The 16,396-nt window shown below is 40.5% G+C and overlaps 1 long non-coding RNA gene across 1 annotated transcript in view; it reads right to left on the bottom strand.

The window, feature by feature from the left end:
- Positions 1-13,230, bottom strand: part of LOC149439372 (uncharacterized) — a 20,372-nt gene extending 7,142 nt beyond the window's left edge. Inside the window, exons 1-2 of the long non-coding RNA XR_016307825.1 lie at positions 13,074-13,230; positions 6,600-6,718 (exon numbers count right to left, since the gene is read on the bottom strand). This is a non-coding gene — a long non-coding RNA (uncharacterized LOC149439372). The remainder of the gene's footprint in view (positions 1-6,599; positions 6,719-13,073) is intronic.
- Positions 13,231-16,396: the final 3,166 nt, after the last annotated feature.

Genomic DNA, 16,396 nt, shown 5'->3' on the forward strand with positions numbered 1-16,396 from the left:
TAACGTTGAGTGCACCAAATTGTATGCAAGGTTGCTATGTGCCTGTATGTGTCCAACCAGATGGATTTGAGTTAGTCTCCCTCTAGTAGTGTCTAATGGTATTGCAGGCTGTTATACCCACTTCACAGCCTTGTCCTATCTCCCTGCTCACCCTGGTTAGCAAGTCACTTTTTGGCATGATCCCATTACACATTTATTTAAATGAGTAATATAAAACATTGCCCATAATTTAAGGAGGATAAAGTGCTGGGTAAAATCCTTATAAATAAAAATTAAAATGTTTTTTAAAAAGGTACTCAAATAGTCCCTACAGTAATTGAAATTCTAAATTTCCTTACATGATAATGAAGATGTGTCATATACTGCATTAAATGCCTCTGCTATAAGTAATATACATGCTTTGTGCCTGTAAAAAATGGACACCAGCCTGTACTTTAAAATCGATCGTTTACCAGGTAGGCTGGTGTGAACAAGCCCTACAGGAGGCCAACTTCTGGGCTTTATAAAAGGTTATTGCAAATGATAACTGCAAAGTGAGCAAATAGTGTGACTAGGCACTGGGTAAAACAAAGATTTCTGGTTTCCAATACTAGGGAGATCATCAACTAGAGGAAGGAAGTCTTGATTCCCTTACATACTGTAGATCTTTAGTTATCCATGAGGGATCACCAATAAGAGGAAGGGGGGTCCTGATTCTCATATATTATTTATTTTTCATTAGACTTTATTTAGAACACTGTTTCAAGTGACATAGTTAGTCTGCATCAAAATGTGGAATTACTCACTAGGGTCTATAGAAGCATAGAAGAGTTATGGCAGAAAAAAGACCAAGTAGTCCATCAAGCCGGCCACATTTTTTTTTTATTTAATGTTTTTTTTTATCAGTTTGGTCTTAGTATAGATCTCTGTTTGTGTCAAGCGTGTTCGAAACCACTTACTGTTGACTAACTCACTATTTCTGTTGGAAGTCTATTCCAAGCATCAATTACTCTTTAAGCAAAATAATACTTTCTAAGGTTAATTTTGAACTTCCATGTTGCAAGTTTATGTATTTGAAGGTTTCAACCATGTCTCTCCTTTTCCCTGTACATGTTAGATTCCTGAAGTCTCTCCTGATATGTTTTATTCCCCAGGCTTTTCACCATTTTGTTGCCTATCACTGGACTCCTTCTATCTTATTAAAATCTTTTTGTAAGTGAATCTCCAGAACTGGACACAGTAGTCTAAAAGAGGTCTACTTATCTATATAGGGGAATCAGGACCTCTTTCCTCCTGCTGGGGATCCCTCTATTGATAACTAAAGATCTGTATAGAGGAATCAGGACCTCCTTCCTCCTGCTGGTGATCCTTCTAATGGTATTAAGATCTTCACAGAGGAATCAGGACCTCGTTCCTCCTGCTGGAGATCTCTCTAGTAATTTGAAGATCTATATAGAATAATTAGGACCTCCTTCCTCCTGCTGGTGATCCCTCTAATGATATTAAGATCTTTATAGAGGAATCAAGACCTTGTTCCCCCTGCTGGTGATCCCTTTATTGATATAAAGATCCATATAGAGGAATCAGGACCTCCTTCCTCCTGCTGGTGATCCCTTTTTTGATATAAAGATCCATATAGAGGAATCAGGACCTCCTTCCTCCTGCTTGTGACTCTTCTATTGATAACTAAAGATCCATATAGAGGAATCAGGACCTCTTTCCTCCTGCTGGGGATCCCTCTAGTGATAACTAAAGATCTGTATAGAGGAATAAGGACCTCATTCCTCCTGTTGGTGATCCCTCTAATGATATTAAGATCTTTATAGAGGAATCAGGACTTTGTTCCTCCTGCTGGTGACCCCTCTAATGATATTAAGATCTTTATAGAGGAATCAGGACCTCGTTCCTCCTGCTGGTGATCCTCTTGTAATATGAAGATCTATATCAAGGGATCAGGACCTCCTTCCTCCTGCTGAAGATTCCTCGATTGACAACTACATATCTGTATAGAGAAATCAGGATTCCCTTCCCCCTGTTGGTGATCCTTCGAGTGATAACTAAAGATCTGTATGGAGGAACCAGGACCTCCTTCCTCCTGCTGGTGACCCCTCTAGTGATATATCCTAGAATTCTATTTTCTTTTTCCACTGCATGGCCACAATGTTTGCTCATTCTGCAATCATCTGAAATAAATACTCCTAAATTGTTTCCTTTGTAGTTCTGGCTAACACCACACCCCCCAAATATTGTACTCCATCAAGGGATTGTTTTCCTCTATTTGCATTATTGTACATTTAGAAACATTGAACTGTCATTTTCACTACCTTGATCAATCTTCCAGCAATGCAAAATTATGTTCAATGTTACAGACACCTCCAGGAATATCAACCCAATTGCATACCTTTGTGTCATCAACAAAAAGGCATACCTTACCCACCAAACTTTAACGGAATTAACTACCACATTAGATGAGTCCTTAGTAACATAGACCCTCAAATTTGTTTTTACTCACTGGAGACAGAAATGTTTATTAACTATGTCTCTGCCACCCTTTCTCAGTTTAAATGTATGTTCAAAAAACAAAGACGGAAGCCGGACTGTAGGAGATCGAGGAGGTTGTTGTCGTTGAGATGAGAGCTTAGGCGAGTGTAGACTAAGCGCTCGAGGAGTTTGGATGTGAATGGGAGCAGGGAGATGGGTCTGAGGTTGTTCGGGTCATTGGGGTCCAGAGAGGGCTTTTTAAGTATGGGGGTGATGTGTGCATGTTTCAGAGGGGAGGTGAATGTGCCAGAAGAGAGGAAGAGATTAAAGATGTGGGTGAGGGAGTGTAGGATGGAGGGGGAGGGAGGTCATAGGAGTTGTGAGGGGATAGGGTCAAGGGGGCAGGTGGTGAGGCGGGCATCAAGATCTTATTTATCTTGATAGTGTCACCAGGTAAGCACCTAACTTCCTTTGACGCTTCCACATCATTTCCTAAAGACACTTCTTAGATTATTCCTGCTAAACCAGCCGAGATTTGAACCGTACCCAATGTTACTCAAGTTAATTGATCGATCAACCTGGGTACAACCAGCCTGATGGATTTTACATTCGATTATCAATAGCGGCTGTTAGAGACGCTAGCAACAATCACTGTGTTCTCCCAGCGGGGATGGCTTCCCCTGCTCCCCCACCAGGAGAACACGATGGCTCGACGGGTTGGATTCCCTCATCAACACTGACTGTGTCGATAGGAGAATCAAAAGAATTTCTTTCCTGCAACCCATGGTTGAAAGAAAAAAATTTGCTCCATCTATGGCCTGCCTTACAGTTGCATCTTAAGGGGAGCATCTGATTGGTCTCAAGCTGATGCCAGATTTAGATTAAAAATGTTAAACTTTAAACACTTTGACACATTGTACAAATATTATAGATTACTAGAAAAAAACCCCAAAACAATAAAACTGCAAAGGATAAAAAATCATCTCATGCCAAAATAGGTGACAGGCCATATAATTGTTAATCAGGCCCTTATACTAAAAACTATAAAACATTTAATTTATACAACTGCATGTCCACAAGCAAATGCATAACATAAAATAATTCTGCATTATTTGAAAAAAAATCATATTAACACCACAGATGTAGACTTTGTATATTAAAAATGATTATTACTAAGTTCCACCAGCTTATGTTTGGTACTGTACTATGGGCCTGAGTACTTCTCTATGTATGTATATACGCACATAGGTGCAGGTACTCTCCGCTTCTGAGTCACCAATTGTCTCCGTCCCTTTACCCACCTCCAAACACGATCCACTGCAGCCAGGAACAAAAGGTCCCCCTCCAGCAATGATAGATCCCCTTTACAACAATAGATCCCCCCTCCTCAGCAATAATTGACCACTAGCATAAAAATCCCCCCCCGAGAACAACAGACCCCTTGTGTAACAATACAGTAGGCCTACCAGCAGCCAGCATTAATAGACCCTCCAACAGACAGCAACAATAGACCCCTCACTGAACAGTAGATCCCTCACAGTAACATTTGGCCCCCTAGCAACAAAAAATCCTTCCAACAAAAATGGACCCCCCAACAGCAACAATAGACCTCCCCAGCAACAAATGATCCCCCAGTGACAATAGATCCCCCAGCAGCTGGCATCAGTAGACCCTCCAGCAAACCCCAGCTCCCCATTTAGTGCTGGAGGTGCTGGAGGTGCCGGAGCTGCGTTCCCCCACGTTCCCACTGAAAAAAGCCCTGTACAAGCATATTCAAAACAAGCATAACAAGAGTATTTTTAAATGCTGTAGATATTTTGCTTTCATGTTTTATTTCTCTTTAATGTCTGAAAAAGCACTTTTTGACTCATTCCAGGTAGGTTCTTACCAGCAGAAGCTAACTGAAGAGTGTGCATAACATGTGCATGAAAATTGCATCCCCTTAGACATATTTATAACTGCTTATATCCATAGTGCTCCAAAGGTTAATTGGATCCTGTCTAAATTGGCCCTATTATGTGTATGTATGAATGTAAGTTAGGGACCTTAGATTGTACACCCCTTGAGGGTTAGGGACTGATGTGAATGGTCAATATATATGTGTAAAGCACTGCGTAAATTGACAGAGCTATATAAGTACCTGAAATAAATAGTGCGTTTAGACCCACACAATATGTTCTATTCTTCATGCGCTGTCTTTTCCAAACACAACCACTAGAGTTCGCTATGCTCCAGTGTGGTCACAGTTCTGGTATGAATGACAGCTGGCGGTCTCAGTTCATTCATAGCCAGTAACATATGTTGTGTTAATATTTCAGTTAAAGCAGAGCTAAATCCATTGATTTAAAGTAGTATTAAAGTCAATTATTTTCTTAAATCGAATAAAAATAACAAAACTCACATGTATTTGATGTTTTTTTTTCAATTGAACAACCATGTTCCAAGGAGGAAATAAAAAAAAACATATATGCATATGCATTCTGTTAGTTTTATCTGATAAGATTACAAAAATTACTTTAATACCACTTTAAAAGTGAACTCAAGTCAGCAATAAAAAATAGTATGTCCCTCCTATCACAGCAAGGGTTTACATTTAAAGCTGAACTCCAGGAATTTGGTACAATGTAAGTATGCACCAGGGGCGGACTGACAACTCATGGGGCCCCCGGGCAATAGGGGATCATGGGGCCTCTGTGTCCTTGTCCAAACTCAAAAAAGCCTATGAAAAAGGTACCAGGGGCATCTCATGGGGCCCCCTACTGACCCAGTGCCCGAGTTTCCAAATGGTCAGTCCGCCCCTGGTATGCACAGTATATTATATATATATATATATATATATATATACACACACTATATTGCCAAAGTCATTGGATTCAGGTGTTCCAATCACCTCCATGGCCACAGGTGTATAAAATGTGGGATTATAACAAAGTGGAAGCAACTGGGAACAACAGTAACTCAGCCACCAAGTGGTAGGCCACGTAAAATGACAGAGCGGGGTCAGCACATGCTGAAGCGCACAGTGCTCAGAAGTCGCCAATTGTCTGCAGAGTCAATAGCTAAAGACCTCCAAACTTCATGTGACCTTCAGATTAACACAACAGCAGTGTGTAGAGAACTTCATGGAATGGGTTTCCATGGCCGAGCAGCTGCATCCAAGCCTTACATCACCAAGTGCAATGCAAAGCGTCGGATGCAGTGGTGTAAAGCACGCCACCACTGGACTCTAGAGCAGTGGAGACATGTTCTCTGGAGTGACCAATCACAATTCTCTGTCTGGCAATCCGATGGACTGGGTCTGGGTTTGGCGGTTGCCAGGAGAACGGTACTTTCCTGATTGCATTGTGCCAAGTGTAAAGTTTGGTGGAGGGGGATTGTGGTGTGGGGTTGTTTTTCAGGGGTTGGGCTTGGCCCCCTAGTTCCAGTGAAGAGAATTCTTAAAACGTCAGCATACCAAGACATTTTGGACAATTTCATGCTCCCAACTTTGTGGGAACATTTTGAGAATGGCCCCTGCCTGTTCCAACATGACTGTGCACCAGTACACAAAGCAAGGTCCATAAAGACATGGATGAGCGAGTTTGGAGTGGAGGAACTTGACTGGCCTGTACAGAGTCCTGACCTCAACCCCATAGAACACCTTTGGGATGAATTAGAGCGGAGACTGCGGGCCAGGCCTCCTCCCCCGACATCAGTGCCTGACCTCACAAATGTGCTTCTGGAAGAATGGTCAAACCTTCCCATAGACACCCTCCTAAACCTTGTGGATGGCCTTCCCAGAAGAGTTGAGGCTGTTATAGCTCAACGTATTCTTAAAAAAAACCTCTGGACTCTTGGACTTTAGTTTGGTGCTGTCATCAGATACATATACTGAATGCAGTTGGCAGTATTGTGATGGGAGTTTGGTGTAAAGAACAAATGATCAGTCTGTGGCATTATGTGTGTGTGCTAAGGAACTGCTTGATTTGCAGTAACAATTCCAGAAGGGGTGAGATCTGAGAGGTGGCACATACAACAAATACAATTTCCTGCTCAAGTCAGTAATGGTGGCAGACTTCTCTGGTAGTAGACATTACTATATCTAATATCTATATTCATATTCTTTATCTATCTATGCAGGATTGATGATTGAGACTTACATGTGCTGTGAGAGGCTGGTTGGGGCTGATCACTCAGATCCAGGCTCTGCTTCATGCACTAGGCAGTCAAAGAGTGCAGCTTCACATGGTGGCAAAATTCTCCAGGAGGTTCCAATACCCTTTAAACAGTAAGAAGGAATTAGGATTAGGTTGTTCTGGAAGAAATTTCCTATGCCCCACCTCCTATGCAATGAAGTCACACCTCTTGCCAACCTTGTATGCTATTATGGTAGCTGAAGAAGGATCATGAAAACCAATGCTAAAAATAAGAGGTCTAACATTGCATTTTTTGAAAATTGATAGCTCCTGCCTGTCTTTGGCTGCAATTCTTTCTGAGACACTAGTTGATTTACTAGTCATATAAGCTGTTCATTTTCTAAGAGAAGATGCACTTTGCAAGAACATTTTCCACTAAGTGAATGTGGTGAAGTTTCCCTTTGCAAAAGATAACCAATCACATGTAAGGAAAATGAAAAAAACCCAGCATTTTGCTAGCACATGATTGGATGATGAAAGCCAGGAGAGCTTCAATAAGCTCTGGGAAAAGTTCTCTTACAAAGTGCAACTTCCCTTGCAAAGTGAACAGACTTTTAGCTTTTAGTAAATTAACCCTATTGACTTAATACCCCTTTTTTAAATCAGGAAAGCCAGAGCCGAGACAGAAATTCTAATTTGAATACTTGCTTTGGGTCAGTGGCTCAGAAACTGCTAAATTTGCTGGATAACCATGACCAGGGGCGGATTGACAACTCATGGGGCCCCCCGGGGCAATAGGGGATCATGGGGCCCCTGTGTCCTTGCCCAAACTCAAAAAAAGCCTATGAAAAAGGTACCAGGGGCATCTCATGGGGCCCCCTACTGACCCGGGCCCTCGGGCAGTGCCTGAGTTTCAAAATGGTCAGTCCGCCCCGGACCGTGACTGCCAAGCTACAACCACTTTCAGAAGGAAAAACCAGCAATGGCTGCTCCCTTATCTCTACAGAACATATTTCCCTCTAGGCTGTGGAAAATATTGGTGTCTTTTATTGTAATATTTTGAGGAACTAAAGTCCTAGCACTGGTGACATATCGAGAACATACACACAGATCGAGACCATAAATATTATACTTCTAAAACAATTCAGAACAATTGATGGAAGAACCAAGAACATTATCTACCTCTTCTACTCTTTATGGCATCTTGGCAACTGCGAAATTATAGGAGGTGAGAAGCTCCCTGAAAAGAAACAATGAATGCTTGCCTTGCAAGCTGGCCGCACTGGAGAACTCTTCTTCTATAATGATCCATGCGTTGCTGAAAAATGTTCAGCATTTACACTTCAGGAAGTCTCAGTTGGTGGCATCCCCCACTGCACTCAGTGGTTTCCTCCACCAGCCCCTATGTCACTGCAGGATATAGTGGCCAGCGGAAGGAACCACAAAGTGCAACGGGGGACCAGATACCCAGCACATCCAGAAATGTGATGCATTCTAAAAAGCTTCGACCAAGCAAGAAGAGTTTGGTGTCACAGGTAAATATTTATTATTTTTTTGCAGGAGCACATTAAATTTTTTGTAAATTCCCATTAAGTAGACAAATCACTAAAAACATACATGGGGGGGCATATATAAGTGGCTTTTAATTGACTCTGTCTGGTTGTCTTGCAGTAAAATAATAGAATCAAGAAGGCACAACATTGTATAGCACAACTAAGAAGGAAGAAAAGCATGTATATACAGTTGTGCTCAACATTTTGCATACCCTGGCAGAAATTGTGAAATTTTGGCATTGATATTGAAAATATGACTGATCATGCCAAAAAATGTTCTTTTATTGAAGGATGATGATCATATGAAGCCATTTATTATCAAATAGTTGTTTGGCTCCTTCTTAAATCATAATGATAACAGAAATCACCCAAATGGCCATGACATAAAAAGATGTCCAAAGCCTTGAATATGCCAGTCATCACTTCCAAAGTTCGGGGACCTCTTGATACCAAGCCAAGTACAGGTAGACCAAGAAAGATTGGAGCCATAACTGACAGAACTATTGTTTGGGATACAAAGGGAAACCCATAGGTAACCACAAGGAAAATACAGGCTACTCTGGAAAAAGACAGTGTGGTTGTTTTGAAGGAGCACAATATGATGACACTTGAATAAAAATGAGCTGCATGGTCGAGGTGCCAGAAAGAAGCCTTTACTGCATCAATTACACAAAAAAATCACCGTATTGTACTCCTTAAAAACAACCACACCATCTTTTTCCAGAGCAGCCTGTATTTCTTTTGAGGTTGCCCGTGGGTTTTTCTTTGAATCCCGGACAATTCTTCTGTCAGTTGTGGCTGCAATCTTTCATGGTCTACCTGACCTTAGCTTGGTATCAAGAGATCCCCGAACTTTCCACTTCTTAATAGGTGATTTAACAGTACTGATTGGCATATTCAAGGCTTTGGACATCTTTTTATGTCCTTTTCCATCTTTATAAAGTTCCATTACCTTGTTAGGCAAGACTTTTGACAGTTCTTTTCTGATCCCCATGGCTCAGTATCTAGCCTAGTCAGTGCTTCCATGTAAGAGCTAACAAACTCATTGACTATTTATACACTGACACTAATTGCAATTTAAAAAGCCACAGATGTGGGACATTAACCTCTAATTGACATTTTAACCCGTGTGTGCCACCTTGTGTGTCTGTACCAGGGCCAAACATTCCAGGGTGTGTAAATTTTTGATCATGGCAATTTGGGTGATTTCTGTTATCATTATGATTTAAGAAGGAGCAAAAATATTTGATAACAAATGGCTTCATATGATCATCATCCTTCAATAAAAGAGCATTTTTTGGCATGATCAGTCATATTTTCAATATCAATGCCAAAATTTCACAATTTCTGCCAGGGTATGTAAACTTTTGAGCACAACTGTATAATGAACAAAGGTAGTTGCCATCCCCCAATGTACATGTATAATTACAAACTCTACATAGATACGATCTTATATATTACACATATACATCAGAAACACCCAATCTGCTATTGATGACTTCTCGTTCTGCAAAAGCTAGTTGCCTGGCTTCCAGGTTGACTTAAAATTCTGACAGAGAACAAGTCTACAGATAAGGAGCTCTGACATTTCCTTATCCTCATCCTTCCTCCAGGTCAGGGACTTCTAAACTATTGAAACCAGTACACACAAACAGTCATGTTTGCTAATCACATGGGCTAGACTGGCAATAAAAGGGATTAGAAACAGGAAATGCTCTGTATAAGGCAAACAACAACCACTGAGCTACATTTTTCTCTTTATTATCCCCAGCAATAAAAGGGATTAGAAATAAAAAATGCCCTGAAAAAGGCCTCATGCACACAGGGCGTTTTTTCATCCACTTTTATGGGCGTCTGGCTTTTTTTTTACTGCTTCCAAACAGCCTCCCATGTTATCCTATGTGTCCATGCACACATAGACTTTTAGAAGCTTTTAGTAGCAGTAGCATTTACCAGAAGAAAAAATGACTCAGTTCCAGTGTGTCCAGCAGCAGCAAAGTATTGGCAAAAAAAACCTCTTGACATGTGTAAATCCGGCTAAACGCATGGAAACGCTCTTAAATGTGCGTTAAAGCTAGGCGCGTTTGGCACTTGAGCAGTAATTCATTTCAATGACCAGAATAATGGCCATAAATTATTATTCTGGCCAATTAAATCAATTAACGCCCAAGCTCTTGACCCATATAAAAGCGCCTAAACGTTTGTAAAAGCATTAGATACTGTGACCATCATCAGGCATTTTTTCTGCCAAAACACTGCTGTCAAGAGCAGGAGCTTTTTTAAAATGTCCTGTGTGGATGTGGCCTAAGTCAAGCAGCTACTGAATTATCTTTTTCTCCTTATTATCCTTTCTACTTCTAACACTGAACCTAACAGCCAGTCAACCAGCATTTTCAGAGTAAGGTCTGCAGTGGCTGCCTCCTTGGTAATATCAGGAAGGTTCCCATTAAAAAAAAGAATATAATGCTCATAAATTCATACCTATGCATTTTCTCCCCCTAAAATCAATGGAAACACATCAAAACACGTGTCAGTGCACACTAGCGTGCATTGTTGCGCCTTTTCAGTGTGAGTTGCGTGAGTTCCCAGCAACACACATTGATACAGTTTATAATGTGTTTATGTGCACCATGACGCTTGTTAACACTTGTCTTAATGCATGCATTGTTTCAATGGAAAATGCATCAAAAGGAAAGCAGAAGATGTGACCTCAGAAATAAAAAATGCCCTGAATAAGGCCTCATAAGGCATCAAAAGGAAAGCAGAAGATGTGACCTCATGATCAAAGTTGTGTTCCCATACCCTATGTTAGATCTGCTCCTATAAAGAATTGATTAGTTGTTAACACAAGTATATATATATATATATATATATATATATATATATATGGGCTTTACTGAAAGTAATGCAAACTTAGGCATAATTTTTTTCAATTAACTTACATAGGAGGGTCAAATTTCACATGTGGGTAGAGTAACTCTTCCTCCATAGTAATTCTTCTGCTTCTTCTTCTTTTTCATTGTAGGTAAATAATGGATTCTAAGCGACGGGCATACAGAAATGCTTACAACGTGTTTACAGAGCTGACACCATTGACATGAGTAATGTCTCGTCACTGGTGACTGTTGTCAAGGGTGTCATCTCCGTAAATATTCTAGTGCCTTCTGCGAATGTTGGACAGCCTGCACCCCTCCTGTCAAGAACTGATTGACAGCATATTCCTTCTGCTTGGAATCCATCATTTAACTGCAATAGAGGAAGAGTTACTTTACCAAATGTGAAATTTGAACCACCTATGTAAGCTAAGCATAACAAGTTATGCCCACTTTTGCATTTTTTGCATTACTCAGTACAGCCCTCGTGTCTGTGTGTGTATATATATATATATATATATATATATATATGTGTGTATGCACAAACATACATATATATATTTTATTATTTATTTATTCCAGGTACTTATTTAGTGCTGTCAATTTACGCAGCGCCTTACATATATATTGTACATTCACATCCCTAACCCTCAAGGGGTGTACAATCTAAGGTCCCTAACTCACATTCATACATACACATACTAGGGCCAATTTAGACAGGAGCTGATTAACCTACCAGCATGTCTTTGGAGTGTGGGAGTAAACCGGAGTACCCGGAGGAAACCCACGCAGGCACAATGAGAACATGCAAACTCCAGGCAGGTGCTGCCGTGGCTGAGATTTGAACCAATGACCCTAGTACTGCCAGGTGGAAGTGCTAACCATTTAGCCACTAAATATATATATATATATATATATATATATATATATATATATATATATATATATATATATATATATATAAATATATATATATATATATATATATATGATAGTTCACACCTATATATTATTATCTTTGGGGTAGATTCACTAAAACTAGTGCATCTGGTGCAGCTGTGCATGGTAGCCAATCATCTTCCAACTTCAGCTTTTTTAATTAAGCTTTGACAATAAAACCTGGAAGCTGATTGGTTTCTATGCACAGCTGCACCAGATTTTGCACCATTCAGTTTTAGTAAATACCGCCCTATGTGTTCAAAACAGAATTATATATATTTATAGATAGATATTATATATATATATATATATATATATATATGGGCAGCACAGTGGCTAAATGGTTAGCACTTCCGCCTGGCAGCACTAAGGTCGTTGGTTTGAATCCCAAACACGGCACCGCCTGTCTGGAGTTTGTATGTTCTCCCTGTGACTGCTTGGGGTTCCTCCAGGTACTCCGGTTTCCTCCTACACTCCAAAGACATGCTGGTAGGTTAATTGGCTCCTGTCTAAATTGGCCCTAATATGTGTATGTATGAATGTGAGTTAGGGACTTTAGATTGTACGCCCCTTGAGGGTTAGGGACTGATGTGAATGTACAATATATATGTAAAGCGCTCTGTAAATGATGGCGCTATAAGTACCTGAAATAAATAAATATATATAAAAATAAAGTACATACAATAAACAAACATTTTTTTTGTGCTGCTATATCACAGTTTTGGCTATTTCCTTATCTATTCTAAATTCTCGCTGTTACAAATACATTTTATATCATTCAAGGTTTCATTTGCGGTTTCCAACTATATATTTAATGCTTACATGTTTAAAAAGACCATCAAAAGTAACTTTACAAAGTCCATAGACTTCGACTGCTAATTAATGTCTTTTATATGAAACAAATGTTTAATAAATAATACGTTCATATAATAAAATACTTTTTAAGAGCTATATGTAATAATAATAATTTGTAATGAACTCAGTTTAGTAAGCTATACAAGTGTCAGTAGCTAGGTCTTTGTAAATATCTCCTCAAACTTTTAACAATAAAAATGAAATCCATGTATCCTAGAACTTCAATATCATTTGTGTTATGTAAAAATAAAGTGTAGGAAAGCCGTTGGTTTACTTACCATGCCAGTGCTTGACGTTCCTCTAGAATGAGCCCTCTCTGCTTCCCAATCTCCGTAGAAGACAGCAGTCAGGGAACTAAAGTTCACTGTCAAAACTCCCTCAACCTTTCTCTGGGATTGGGTAGTTTTTTTTTCCAGCTTCCTTCACCCCTGTTGGGTCCTTTGGTCACACATTCCATATTAGGAACGGCCACATCTCCAAATCGTTTCAGCAGCAAACCACCATAAATCAATCTCACTCCAAAAAGTTGACATGTTTTCCAGCAATCATATACGCTACGTACTTCATCATCCTGGAAGCACAGTGCTATCTTTGTGGATACATCCACTTATAGCCCATGGCACCCCTGGGTCAACAAATGTGCCTTAGCATCTGCAAAATCTCATATGTCCGGAAAAATGTGCACAATCTACTTTCACAGAGTCGCTGGCATCAGCAGCTTTCCCTGCTCCATGTGATGAATGAGCGACAGAAAGTAGAGCTGTGGGCAAAATCAAAAACTACATACTGTATATGATGAAGTTTGTCGCTAGCCGTAAAGTGTATCTAAACCCAAAAATAAAATTAAAAAAAATGCAATGGCCAATTCTTAAATGTGGTGTCTGCATTTATTTATTTATTTATTTATTTTGCATTTATAAAACACAAACAATAACAGAAAAAAAAGAGATAAATGATAACAGAAACCCAAAACTAAAACCTAAGAGTAAAGGTACACAGAAAGGGATCAGAAACAATTAACAAATTATTACCAGGCCATGAGCCCTTTACAGAAAACAGCAAAAGTTACAAAACAAAAAACAACAGCATAACAGATCAACAATAAAAAACAAACAAACAAAATAAAAACAGTCAAACACACAGTCAAAACACACACACCAGACAAAACAGCCACAAACACCAGCACCATCAACTCCCCATATACACCAGAAGAGATCACTAACACTTAAATTCCTTTTTTTTCCTTTTTTTTAATTTTCACCTGGTCATCTAGCCAGTAAGTCTGTTATTTATTTACGTCTTTTAAAGCGGAACTAAAGTCCAATTTAAAAAATGCAAGCAGGCAGGCCGAGTATTGCAAAAGAGCAATGCAAAACAATGTTTTTTTTCTGCAATAAAATAATTTTTTTTTCTTTTTTTCTTATTTAAATGTACACTGAGCTTCACATGCGAATCTCAGTATACTTTCTGGCATGGTGCCTGCATGCCAGGATAACTAAAGTACTGCACATGCATGGGAGTTATGTAATTCAGCGCTCACCAATGATGGAGAGGAATGGCACCCTAAACAAGTCATAGAAAAGGTGCTGGCACTGGCAAGGGACCTCACGGGCATCAGACAGTTGGAGCTAAGGTAAGTATTCAATTTCACAAAAAGAACATTGGGGAACTGGAGAAAGTACAGAGAAGGGCAACCAAACTGATACAAGGCATGGAGGAGATCAGCTATGAGGAAAGATTAGAGGAACTGAATTTATTCTCTCTTGAGAAGAGGAGATTAAGGGGGGATATGATCAACATGTATAATACATAAGGGGGGCTATGATCACCATGTATAATACATAAGGGGGGCTATGATCACCATGTATAATACATAAGGGGGGATATGATATCCATGTATAATAGATAAGGGGGATATGAACTCCATGTAGAATACATAAGGGGGGATATGATCTCCATGTATAATACATAAGGGGGATATGATCACCATGTATAATACATAAGGGGGGATATGATCACCATGTATAATACATAAGGGGGGGATATGATCTCCATGTAGAATACATAAGGGGGGATATGATCTCCATGTATAATACATAAGGGGGGATATGATCACCATGTATAATACATAAGGGGGGATATGATCACCATGTATAATAGATAAGGGGGATATGATCTTCATGTAGAATACATAAGGGGGATATGATCTCCATGTATAATACATAAGGGGGGATATGATCTCCATGTAGAATACATAAGGGGGATATGATCTCCATGTAGAATACATAAGGGGGATATGATCCCCATGTAGAATACATAAGGGGGATATGATCAACATGTATAAATACATAAGGGGGGATATGATCTCCATGTATAATACATAAGGGGGGATATGATCTCCATGTATAATACATAAGGGGGGATATGATCTCCATGTATAATACATAAGGGGGGATATGATCTCCATGTATAATACATAAGGGGGGATATTAGAGATGAGCGAAGTATTCAAAAATTCGATTCGACTGATTCGGCGAATTTGTGGAAAAATTTTGATTCGAGTCGAATATATTCACTGCGAATTTAACTTATAAAAGGGTGTTTCTAGGCTTCAGAGAGCTTTTATATTAGTGCAGAACACTGTACCTTTAATTTAAATGCCCTTGGAGTCTGCTGGGGAAGAGAAATAATACTGACAGTCAGTATGACATGCAGATGAGTGCCGTCGATCTTAGAATCACCGCACACTTCACTCATTTGGGCAGTCACGGGGCCAAAACCAGAGTGTGGAGCCACAGTGTGGCGGTGGAGGCAGCAGCAATGGGAGGCCATACAGCACCCTATGACAAAAATGGAAACCACCAGCAGTGTGAGGAGACCTGAAAGTGGCACATGGCAGAGTGTGGCGATGGAGACAGCAGCAATGGGAGGCCGTACAGGGACCCATGACACACTCTGGACCTGGCAGCAGCATGAGGAGGCAGTACAGGGGCCCATGACAGATTACGGGCCTGGCAGCAGCATGAGGAGTCGGTACGGGGGCCCATGGCAGATTAGGGGCCTGGCAGCAGCTATGGGAGGCCCGTAATCTGCCAGCACCCTATGACAAAAAATGGAACACACCAGCAGTGTGAGGAGACCTGAAAGTGGCACATGGCAGAGTGTGGCGATGGAGACAGCAGCAATGGGAGGCCGTACAGGGACCCATGAGAGACTCTGGACCTGGCAGCAGCATGAGGAGGTGGTATAGAGGCCCATGGCAGATTAGGGGCCTGGCAGCAGCTATGGGAGGCCCGTAATCTGCCAGCACCCTATGACAAAAAATGGAACACACCAGCAGTGTGAGGAGACCTGAAAGTGGCACATGGCAGAGTTTGGCGATGGAGACAGCAGCAATGGGAGGCCGTACAGGGACCCATGACAGACTCTGGACTTGGCAGCAGCATGAGGAGGCGGTATAGGGGCCCATGGCAGATTAGGGGCCTGGCAGCAGCTATGGGAGGCCCGTAATCTGCCAGCACCCTATGACAAAAAATGGAACACACCAGCAGTGTGAGGAGACCTGAAAGTGGCACATGTTTGGGGCATGATTCATGGCGGA

The sequence above is a fragment of the Staurois parvus genome, unplaced genomic scaffold (assembly GCF_062004578.1).
Source record: "Staurois parvus isolate SC_StPar_1 unplaced genomic scaffold, SC_StPar_1.0 ptg001132l, whole genome shotgun sequence".
NCBI lineage: Eukaryota > Metazoa > Chordata > Amphibia > Anura > Ranidae > Staurois > Staurois parvus.